Source organism: Beta vulgaris, chromosome 7, assembly GCF_026745355.1.
Source record: "Beta vulgaris subsp. vulgaris cultivar EL10 chromosome 7, EL10.2, whole genome shotgun sequence".
Classification (NCBI taxonomy): Eukaryota; Viridiplantae; Streptophyta; class Magnoliopsida; order Caryophyllales; family Amaranthaceae; genus Beta; species Beta vulgaris.
In genome coordinates, this window is record NC_079208.1 from 34,320,420 (window position 1) to 34,332,167 (window position 11,748).

The following is an 11,748-nucleotide window of genomic DNA, read 5'->3' on the forward strand; positions in this document are numbered from 1 at the left end:
AACATATATCGTCACCTAAAGCACGATTTCTACCAGCATGAAATCCGCACATTCAGAGTTCCCTAAGCCTATTTTTAGGTTCCATTCTTAGAAGTTATGCTAGTTCTGATTCTAAAATTCATGATCTAAGAATCATCACACATTCAAAGTTCCTTAAGCATGTTTCTAGGTTCCAGACTTAGAAACTACACCAGTTATGATCCTACGATTCATGATTTAAGCATTGTTAGGAAATTCAAAGTTCCCCTAAACATGCTTTTAAGTTCACTACTACATTTTTTAACAAAGGCAACAGTTGAAAAGAGTCTAATGCAACGACTCTTGGTAAGCCGTTGCAATAGATAAAGCTATTGCAACGGTTCATTTGAGACCGTTGCAATAGCCAAACCTATTGCAACGAATCTTGAGTACCGTTACAGTAGGGTACTTAATGTAACGACTACTTAAAATTTATACACATGAATTATATCAATTGCAATGGTATAGAAAATGTTAGTTGCATTTGCACTGTTTAGTCTACCGTTGCAATAGATACATTTTACCACTAGTGATTTAGTGAGATAAAATAACTATTCAAAAAAAAAAAAAAAAAAAAGTGAGATAAAATAACTTAGAAGCGCCAACATTACGGAATTTTTGTGAAATTCTAAATTTCACTTTTTCCCTCCAAAAACTTCAAACACCAAATTGTTAAAGCCCACTATACGCCGTCCCACTCTCTCACGAAAAAACATAAGCTATTTTCCCTTTCCCCTATCTGATTTCTCTCATCTCTCTCGTTCTCAACCTCCATATTATACATCTCCCTTGAGAATCTGTCAAATTCACGACGCCGAATTTGTACGATGCCCAATTTAAATTCGCGATGCCAGTTGAAGATTCTCGAGCGTCGCCTTACGCTCTAACTATGCATTTGATGCGAGTCTAGTCTAGTGGTTTGATTTTCCTTGCTTTCCTCGTCACTTATGTTTCTTATGTTTCATATGCGAGTCTAACTATGCATAAAATTTGAACTGGATGTGCACTCATATGTTTCTTATATAATTTTCCTTGTTTTTCCTCTTCACTTCTGTTATTCTTCCTTATTCTTTTTCTGTTTCATATTGCAGTGGTTTGATTTTGGATTTTATTAATTTTAGGCATTGGGTGATATTTATTTCATTCCCCAACTTGAATTTCTGGTTTCTTTGATCAAAGTATAAGTTAAATATGGTGCTCTTGTTTTTGCAAGCAAGATGTTCGACAAAATGCCTATGAGAAATTTGATTACTTGAAGTTACTTGTTTTTCGTTTATGGTCAAAATGATATAATGTTTATGCCTTATTATGCTCTAACTAGTAATAACTATGCATTTGATAGTGTATTAAGTTGATTCTACTTCAGCTATGAATGATGTGTATCAAACAAAGCAAATATTTTCTTCTCAGTGGTCCCATATATCTCAGTTTGGTGCTATTTAATTCTGTAGGATAGGAGGATGCCTTAAGCTCATATAAGCTAAATTACCCAGATAGTGAAACCCCCCCAGTGGCGTATCTAGGAATTTACTCATGGGGGTACGAATACGTAAGTAGTTAGACTCGTTAATTATTTTTTTTCAAAATAAAGCTTTATTAACATTTTTTTCTCCCTAAGTTTAAGTAAGAACTTAGATATAATTGCTAACTATTTAAGTGTTCAATGTTTCAATTTAAATAACCAGATCTTTAGAAATAAGTTGTTCAATTTAAAAAACAGTTGTTTAAGTATATAAATAAGAAAAAAAAAATTCTCCTTAAGTTTAAGTAAGAACTTAGATATAATTGCTAACTATTTAAGTGTTCAATGTTTCAATTTAAATATAACCAGATCTTAAAATAAGTTGTTCAATTTAAAAACAGTAGTTTAAGTATATAAATGAGGAAATTTTGAAGGAAAAGAATAGAGACAAAATTATTATTTCGGAGCTTTTATTTTTGTGGGCTTATGAATTTGTAGTAGAGAGTAGTATATAGTAAAAGTGTTGAAGATAAATTAAACATGAGTCAAAGGATAAGTAATTAAAAGCATAAAAAGAACTTTGTGGGGTTTTGAACTCGAGACCTCCTCATAAATTCATGGATCTTTCTTTTCCCTTTTGCTACCAACAAGACAAACCTCAACTTATTGATTTGTTTTCATTATTTTCCATAAATAATGGGGGTACAGCTGTACCCCTTGTACCCCCTCTAGATCCGCCCATGCCCCCCCCTCCCCCAAGAAAAAAGAGAAGAAACATAAAATATCCCTCTCCATATCTCTTTATGGGGAAAGGAGGAGCTCTTCATGGTTATGTCTTTGGTTTTTTTTTCTTTCAGCAAACAAAATCAACTTTAGGAAAATATCTTGGTGATTAACAACTTATCAACTTAGAGTGTAGTTTATGTGTTCTGAGTATGAGAAACATTGGTTATTTTTTCATCTTTTATTGCTGAAATGCATGTATTCGGGAATGTAGCATCAAATTACCTCCCTGTTCGCATGGAATTAAGATACATCAGATTAATTCTTTCTTTGTCAAACCAATTTTTATGTACTTAATAAATAAAATACGATTTGTATTATGAAGGAAGGTAAATGAAAGTTTACATATAAACAAAGTTGTATCAATTTATGCTTGGTTGTCCTAGTTAGACAACTAGCCTTACCTGCACGCAATGCGTGCGATAGCGTGTGAATACCATATGAAGTAGAAAATGAAATTACTTGGGTAGAAAAACTGTCTTTATATTTTGTTTTCACAGTGATGTGTAGTTTAAAATTTAAATGTCCTACTTTCTCCCTTTTTTTCATTCAAAATGAAACAGTTAGTTATCTCCCTATTTTTTTTTCTTTTATTCCCTTTTTTTTATTTTTTGGTGTCCCCCATGTGTTGCCTTATATAATAGAGATAACTTTCACTTTTGATGCTACCTCAGCTGCGGATAATTTTGACATTGTTTTGGCCATATATATACTATTGTCTAAAAATAAGAGTACACTAGGTTATAATTCATCCTCTTTGCTCCAACATAGGTTAATTAATAACTAGTTAAAAATAAAATGTAATTCATTGATCTAATATTCATCTCATTCATCTTTATAGAAACATAAAGGAAAATTCCACATGGTGGTCTCTTACTTTGAGTTTTTCTTGTGAGTTGTGATCGTCACGTTGTTTATTTGTGTTTGGCTATCTGCTTATTTTTGCTGAGTGTTTTGCAATTTGATGCGAGTCTAGTCCAGGATATCGATTTAACTGTTTTACTTATTCTTTAGTATATTGGAAGCTACAGTATGCCACACCCATCCTAACATCCATTAGTGCTTGTTCTTTAGTATTATCATCTCGCAAAGTGATGCCAACCATTTAGTTTATCATCTTGCAAAATAAGGATTAATGCATGTTCTTTAGTATAAAGAAAGATGTGTAACATGTGTGTTCTTTAGCTGCCATCTTTTGGTGTTTTTATATGTTTTCAAGCTTTGGTAAAATTAATATTGGAATTAAAAATGTCCACTTTGATTGTTGTACTTGAAGGGTTATGGGAAGGGCCTTTAAAAGAGTTGGATGATTATATTATTTTGAAGAAATGGAGTAGATTGAAAGGGAAAGAATGTGTTGTAAATTCGTAGGCTTATACATAGTGAAGAGATGCATGTGAAATTTTAAAGGCTATTTATACATAATCTGAATCAAGTTGCAAGAAAGTGTAATAATAGTTTAAAAAGGCTATTAGTATGATGTTTGTGGAATGTAGAAGAACATGCAAAAGAATTCTCTGTTTAGATGAAGATGTTTCAAATATATAAACAAGTTATAGCTTCTTGTATCACCCTTTAAACACTTCATAACTCCATTTTCGATTTTAATTGCTAAATTTAGTGTTTCTAACTATTTATAGTGTTTGAATTTATAGGTGAACAATGAACCAATGGAGGAGATCAAACATGGATGTCCCACTATATACGCTATTGGTGGCCGGATCTAGCTAGTTATATATTGTAATATGGTGCTTGCAGACAATATTTAGAAAGAAATTACGGATGTATATGCTAGAAATATTTTGTAGTACATTAAACAATTATTTTGTTTAGTTTGATTTAATACATTTCATTTATATTAGTAACAATTTAGTCATGATTATAATACTCTTATAAATTCATTAGTTTCAGAAATTTCAATACAAACGTAACAACATTTTTAAGCTTCTGTAGCGCCTTTTAATATATATATATATACATATATATTATCGTCGGTACAATAGCTTTGAGTAGTGGGCGTTGCAATAGCTTTTGCTAATGGGCGTTGCAATAGCCTAATCGTTGCATAACCTACATGAAACCAATGACTCACATAGCCGTTGCCTAAAAGATTGGTCTAGAGCAACGGTTCGTTAAGCCGTTGCAATAGGTCCCAAAAGTCGTTGCACTAGGCCTATTGCAACGCCTCCAAATGCGACGGCTCAAAACCGTTGCATTAGGTCTACTGCAACGACTTTTGGGCCTATTGCAACGGTTTTCGTGTGTTGCCTTTGCCCTTTAATGTAGTAGTGGTTCCAGATTTAAAAACTACATTAAGCATAATATATTTCTAGATTCATGATCTAAAGAGTCATTGAGCTACAAATTTAACAACGAACTCACATGAGACGAGTATCAACCTCGTTAAGAACAAGGTCTGAAAAGAAAAACCTTGCAGGATAATTCGCCCGAAAACATCACAAAAGTAACAACCAAGCAAAAGTACTCACTACTCTAAGCTAGATCTGAAGAAACACTCAAAAACTGGAGGAAAAAAAGGTGGCTGGTTTTTGTTTAGGCCTTTTAAAGACTTACGCCTAGTACGCCACGTGCGCCAGACGCACCGATAAAAAGTGCACCTTATGCACTCTCCTGCATTCAGCGCAGCATCTAGTTCTAGCGTATGTCTATGCGACTAATGTACAGTCCCATGCAACGCGCTGGGGGGCTTCTTAGCCATGTGGGGCCCACACACTCAATTCTAAAATGAATTCAAATGTTCGTTACATTTCGATCTTTCGTGCAACAAACCAACGAACTTTCAAACATCTACAAAAATACGATTTTACCATTGTTCCAACATGCTATACTCTACAAATACTCAACACACATTGCTCGAGAGCCAACAACTACTCAGGAGTGTTAACAGTGACAAACAAACTGCCAAGTCTCGGACCATCCTCAACATAACGACAACACACAAACTAACAGGTCTCCGGGCCATCCTTAATAAAACAACGACGAAAAATCGCTAGGTCTCTGGATTTCCCGGTCTTCGGACCATCCTTATTCAAACTACGACTAACAAAATGTCAGGTCTCCGGACCACGCAGTCTCCGAACCACCCTTAATCAAATGGCAACAAGCAAACTGCCAAGTCTACGGACCGCCTAGTCGCCGAACCATCCTTAATCTAACAGCGACGAATAAACCACCAGGTATCCAAACGACCCGGTCTCTGAACCATCCTCAAGCAAACATCGACAAACAAACCGCCTTGTTTCTAGACCATCTTCAATCACTATCGACAAACAAACCGCCAGGTCTCCGGACCATCATCAATCTAGAAGGTAGCAGACAACGAGCGCCTAAAAAGTTTCTTCTCTATCTTTTTAAACATGCCTTTACACGTGTGCAACCCTAAATGTCCGTTTGCGCCAGGCGCATTAGGCGCGTGCGATGAATTTTCTCTCTACTTATAAATGCGGGCTGATGTCCCGGATTAATTACGGCTTTTTAATTTATTATTTATGAACACAAAAACTTGCGGTTTTCTCTAAAACACGCTTTGAATCCCTACATACAGAATACTTCCAATACTTCAAATTCATTTCAGTTCACTAGGGGAAAAAAAGGAAGGGCTGCGCTGGAAGGGCTGCGTTTTCTCTAAAACGCAACCCTTCTTTTATGAAGGGCTGCATTTTTAAAGAAAACCGCATCCCTTTTAGTGAAGGGCTGCGGTTTTTTAAAAAACGCAGCCCTATAAGCCATAAAGGGCTGCATTTTTTAATAAACGCATCCCTTTATAGCTTATAGGGCTGCATTTTTTAAAAACGCAACCCTATAAACGCGGTTCCTTCTCCCTCATTAAATTCTCTCTCCTCATTCTCTCTCTTCTCTCACATCCTTCTCTCACGTCATTCTCTCTCACCCTCCTTCCTCCCTCCTTCCACAACAACACTGCACTCTACAACGCCAAACCCCTCTCTCCACACTTCACTTCGTCGCCATTGAAGCTTCGCTTACCTAAGTTCTCCTCTCTCTGACACACACATACACTTTGTCTCTCACTTTTCAGATCCCTAACTTTTCAATTTCAAAATTGATTTCGAATTTTCGATTTCAATCTCAACACTCTTCACACTTGATTGTCGACAGATTTAATCTCTAACCATTCCCTCCTTCACGCTGCAAGGGTTCGTCATTTGTTGACCTTTCGTCGTCGTCGTTCGTTGACCTTGCCTCGCCGGAAAGGGTTGTTCCTCGTCGTTCATCCTTTCGTCGTCATCGTCGTCGAACTCCGACCATCTATTCGTTGTCGTCGAAATCAAGTGATGATTTTTTCGTTTTTCAGATCTATAATTTCTTGATGTTTGTTTTGATTAATGTTCATGTAATTTCAGATCTATAATTTTTCTCTTTTGTATTTTCGTTCGTTTTTTTTTATTTTTGTTCATTTTCGTTCGTTTTTATTTTGTGGATTTTTTTTCTTAAAAATGCTGTCCATTTTCTGAATTTTCAGGAATTTTGTGTTCATTGCTTCTATTCTGATTTTGGTTTTTACAGATTTAGGTTGAAGATGGAAGTTCAAGTTAAAGTTAGAAGTTGAAGTTCAAGTTAGCATTTAAAGATTTAGGTTAAAGATTGAAATTGTTTTGTTAAATCTGTTATTTAATTTCAGTTGTATATTATTGTATTTTGGTTCTATGATATTCATCAGAATCAATAAAAATATAAATTTTAATTTGTGGATTGAAGTTTTATTAAATTGTATTTACACGGAGTTGGTTGTTGTTGCTGCTTTATTAAACGTAATTTACTTCTGCAAGCTCATATGTCTGTGTCATCATCTCAGCATAATTGATAGGCTACATTATTTCAATTTTTTTTTTCGTCTAAAACGGCTGCGTTTGTGTGTAAAACCGCCGCCCTTCCTTTATGTTGAAGGGCTACTATGGAAAGGGGTGCTGTCAAAAAATACAGCCCTAAGGGCCTTTCCACTAGTGGTTCTTGATCATAGTACGTTCTTGGTTCCACGATTGCTCTGCCTTAAAGTCGTTATGCTCTTCGACCTAAACCGCATGTGTATAATTCCTTAGGATACTTGAATAATCAACTATATTTATTGTATTAAAGTTACTAATAATTTCTTGTTGTGATATAGATCTTTAATTCATAATCGTGATCGTTGTAAATTCTAATCCTTTTCTTATTATTCTTATATATAATATTTCTGATTGCTTTTATTTGTCTTGTGCATTATTTTATCACCCTTATTATTGATAACCAAGAGCTAAGAAATTGTTCTAACTAATTCGGATAATTTGTACAACCTTTTATTATCCTTGTAATATGATTACATAATAACTTGTCACTAAAATTATAATCTTTTATGTGTTTCCTGAACCAACCTGGACTAATTATTTATAGGGTGTTTAAAACGTTGTATGATTATTCTTTTGCATAAAATCTATAATGAATCGATATTTCACTAATGAAAAAAACTGCATGTGCTACTTGTCAAGTGCTTCGGTTGAATAATCAACCCAAGCACTTGTGAATATTTTAATATTAAAAATTCACAAGTACTTAGGTTGCCTAGTTCATTGAAGCACTTAATGTCAAGTGCTCTGTTTGACAAGTCAACCCAAGCACTTGCAATTGCACTTGCACAAAACCATAGCGCGCTTCACTTTATTTTATTTTTTGGAACCTCCCCCTCTTTCAAACTCCTCCCTATACAGCAGAACTCAGAAGAACCGTCAAGAAAATAACCCTCACTATTGCGCTCGTCCGTCCGCCTCCTTCGCTTGCGTCGTGCTACTGCACTCGCTTCTTCTGCCTCCGTCATCTTCGCTTGGGTGAAGGCTGCACAATCTTAGCTTGGTCGCACTTGCTTCTGAGCCCTTCTGTCTGGTGAGTGTTTTCAATTTTTCATTATTTTTGACCTAATTTCAGTAATTTCAGTTTCAAGATTACATTATTTTCGAAACCACACAAATTCGCCAAATAAATTTACCTATAGTTAGAAACAGTGGTGGAGATAGCCTCAAATCGACGAACCATTATTTTCTAAATAAAAAATTTGAAATTTCTTACCTTGTTAATGGTGGATTTTTGCTAAATGGAATTGTGTTTTGTTTTTCGCTGGTATTTCTTGTATCTTCATGGACTTCTGTTTCATGTATGTCCCTGATATCGACAATCGGAAGTCCTTAAATATGAACTGGAGATTGGAAACACACATTGCCATTCTGAGAAGTGTTGCAGATCTTATCTCTTTTTTGGGTTTGATCATGATATACTATACCAAACATACACCTCAAAAGCCTCATGCTTTCGGAAGACATACACCTACTAAGAAAACAAAACACTTGAAGCTTTCATCATTTGTGCTTAATCTTATAGCTTTACTACCAATCCCCCAAATAATCCTAGTTTTACCAACTATAAATGTTACCTTTTCTTACATGAATCATCTAGTTAATTAATTGCAATTTTCTGGTCAGATTGTTGTAGGCCTCAATGTTCGAGAATGACATAGTCTGTTTAAGTGTATTCTTGCACAACTTCCTCTCAGACACTTGGCTTTGTCACCTCATTCTGACACAGCCATCAAGATGATGGGTATGCCACCCAAATGAAACACAGGGAAAGGCACGGGGAATAAGGCATAAATAAATAAATAATGTTCGAGGCATAAGTTACAAAAGAGCAGAGAAATAAAAAGAGTAACCCACGTGATAAAAAAAAAGAGATATAGAGATGTAAATGTCAAATAAAGTAACGTTTTATTTATTTTGAAACGACCTAAATGATAAGTGTTTCATTTATGTTAGAATGGAGGAAGTAAGAATTCAACTAGTTCCATAATTATATGTGCAAATTTCTTCGTAATGCAGGCATTGGGGTCCCTTTACGACATAGATACCTCGACAAGCTTCAGTTGTGCCGCAATACAATGTACACTCGAAAGCCTGATATTGCAACAGATCTATCATGGGACGAATTGATCCCTAGGTGTTTTAGCGTCATTGAATTTGAATATGGAATATTTTTAGATGCTTTTTCCACCAAGATTGGCACTAGAATTTTTATACAAAATTATACATATTGCTTAGCTTGGGGACTCAAAGTTTAAGGTAAACTATTTGAAATACAAAGAGTTAAATTTTAATAAAAAAGAACTTGTAAGCATGTAACTATGTAAGCCCTCAATTATATTTTATACTAGTGTCTATCAAGAAGTCGTTACATTCAAAGATATTTTCTAGTTGTTTGCTCGATCTGGAGTCTACTTATACTCATGTGGAACTTTCCAAATGAGCAAGAATGTAGAGTTGTGTGGAGTTTGCAAATTGTCCACAATCTCTCCTCTCTTTCAGCAGAAAGCAAAAACTATATAAGCTGCCAAACGTAAGAGCCTAAAATATTGACTTGATCTTTATTTTGTTTGGCCTTATGGGCTGTGGAGGTAGCTCATTTGGTCAGATCTTCACTGCTAGCGCATATGGCATGGATACACTTGGCAGTTTCTTCATCATCATCTTTGGTCTAATTCTATTTGGAGACCTGTTAGCACGAATGCAGGTGACGTTTTCTTATGTTGTTGCTAGTATAGACTCTATTACCTCAAACGTGCGCAACTTCCTTCCACTGAAGGGAAGGAAGTCAGCGTGGAAGGGTAGCTTGGCCATGCAGTTGCACACTTTGTGAATATATCAGAATGGTTTTGTTAGTAGAGGAATTTGCTGCAATGGTCCGTTGTAGACTCTCATTACCCGAATTGCTTTCCAGTGTGACCATAGTGTTCTATAATCGTGTAGTGTTTTGACGTGTTGTCTTGCTACCTTTTGTATGGTTTTTTTTTTTGCTTCTTCTTTTTTTCTTTTTTATTATGGATATGCAATTACATTCTTTTGGGATGCTAGAATGCTTTCAAAAACCAAAATTACGTGAATTTAATTTAGATTCACGTTTTGCTATGCTCTTGCAGCTGCTTTAACTTCCACAACTGTTCAATCGCTTGAAAAGTTCGACTTTCTTAAACTTCAGAATGGTAGGTAAGAGTGCATTACACATCATATAGATGCATTGCCATTTACCCCCCTTCTTCATTCTACATGCAGTACGCACGTGAACATCATATTTTGCAGCATCTCTTACGTTGTGATTAGCATATTTGTATTGCAAATTTTGGGTGCATAATTCCTTGCTTCCATGGAGGTGAGCAGCTAAAAACAAGAAACTGTCAAAACTTTAGTCTAGTAGCTTATTAGGAACCTTATGAAGTATAATTTAAGTACATAGTCAATCTATGACCAAATTCAGAACTCATCGTAATTTTTGTTGTTAGCAAGAGTTTCTATAAATTATGGTGCAATTTTGCCTTTAGCTTGACTGCTCATCCACAAGAAGTGAACTTTTCCACTTCCAATATCTTTTCACAACTCATACTGTGGTAAAACGAAATTTAACATGTAAGTTCCTGATTAGCAACTGAAAGACTTCAATAGCTAAAGCTTTCGTGTCTTTAGACTGGTTGTGAAATTCACAATTTTGGAAGGTGGCACTTGATAATAAGCCTCTTTGGCAAAGTGGTTGTGCTTCTATTTCTTGATAGTTTGCTTTATGATGGGAATGTGAGACATAATGAGACAAGTGTAGGTTTTGAAACTGTAGTAAAGAGTAGAGGTCTGTGAGATAGGATCATGAGGTACATTGGGGATAATATGACAATAACGAGTATAATTTCATTATAGCTTGGCTTCCAATTGATTTTTTTTCATTTGGGAAAGTAACTGATGCTCCTATGATAAAACTTAAGCGAACTGCTTGGAGTCATGTTGGTGTTTGGCTTTCTTCCTCAACCAAATATGGAATAAATTGTTTAGAGTAAATAAATCAATCATATATCCATAAGTATATGCTCAACCAAATATGGAAAAGACACTTGTGTAAAAAATAAATTATAGTTATGTTGATGTTAGGCCTTGGGGCAAGCAATTTTTTTAAAAGTGTGCAAGCCTATGAGCCGAATGCAATTGAGCTCAATTAGGTCAAAAGGATTCAAGTGAGCCGAGATTGAACTGTTCATGAACTTTCCCTAAATGGCAGCAATTGATCCAATATTGCATTTGATTTTACTGCTCCAGTGGAGAAGTATGAAAATTTTGATTTACCTCTAGAAGTCATTGTTTGATTGTTTTTCTTTTAATCTTTGATACAGTGATATCTGAGGTGTTGTTGTTGGTGGCGTTGATGGTGAACCTATTACCTAACATAACCAGTTTAAGAGGCCATAGCTGCTGCATTTGCTTCATGGCTTTCTGATAAAAAGAAAGTTGATGGTTCCAGGCCCATGAGCGTTTCCATTGGTCATGATTCTCGAATTTCAACCTCAATGCTTCAGGTATTAAACTGGCATTTAGATTGATATTTGTCATTAGAACAATAAATTAGTCTTTTGGCTTGGAAAGATTCTGAAAACCTTGTAAAATCTGTTG

The 11,748-nt window shown here is 35.2% G+C and overlaps 2 long non-coding RNA genes across 4 annotated transcripts; both read left to right on the top strand.

Moving 5' to 3' along the window:
* The first annotated feature begins 473 nt into the window (after positions 1-473).
* On the top strand, positions 474-4,139 carry LOC125496939 (uncharacterized). Its single transcript, XR_007273376.1, has 2 exons — positions 474-935; positions 3,919-4,139. It is a non-coding gene; the product is annotated as an uncharacterized LOC125496939 (long non-coding RNA).
* A 3,777-nt stretch (positions 4,140-7,916) lies between these two features.
* LOC104899183 (uncharacterized) lies at positions 7,917-11,742 on the top strand. 3 transcript variants are annotated; one of them, XR_790913.4, is made up of 4 exons: positions 7,920-8,158; positions 9,145-9,832; positions 10,239-10,301; positions 11,472-11,742. It is a non-coding gene; the product is annotated as an uncharacterized LOC104899183 (long non-coding RNA). The 3 variants fall into 3 exon arrangements; XR_002040462.3 differs by having other exon boundaries at positions 7,917-8,158; positions 9,145-10,305; XR_002040459.3 differs by having other exon boundaries at positions 7,918-8,158; positions 9,145-10,301.
* The last annotated feature ends 6 nt before the right edge of the window (positions 11,743-11,748 follow it).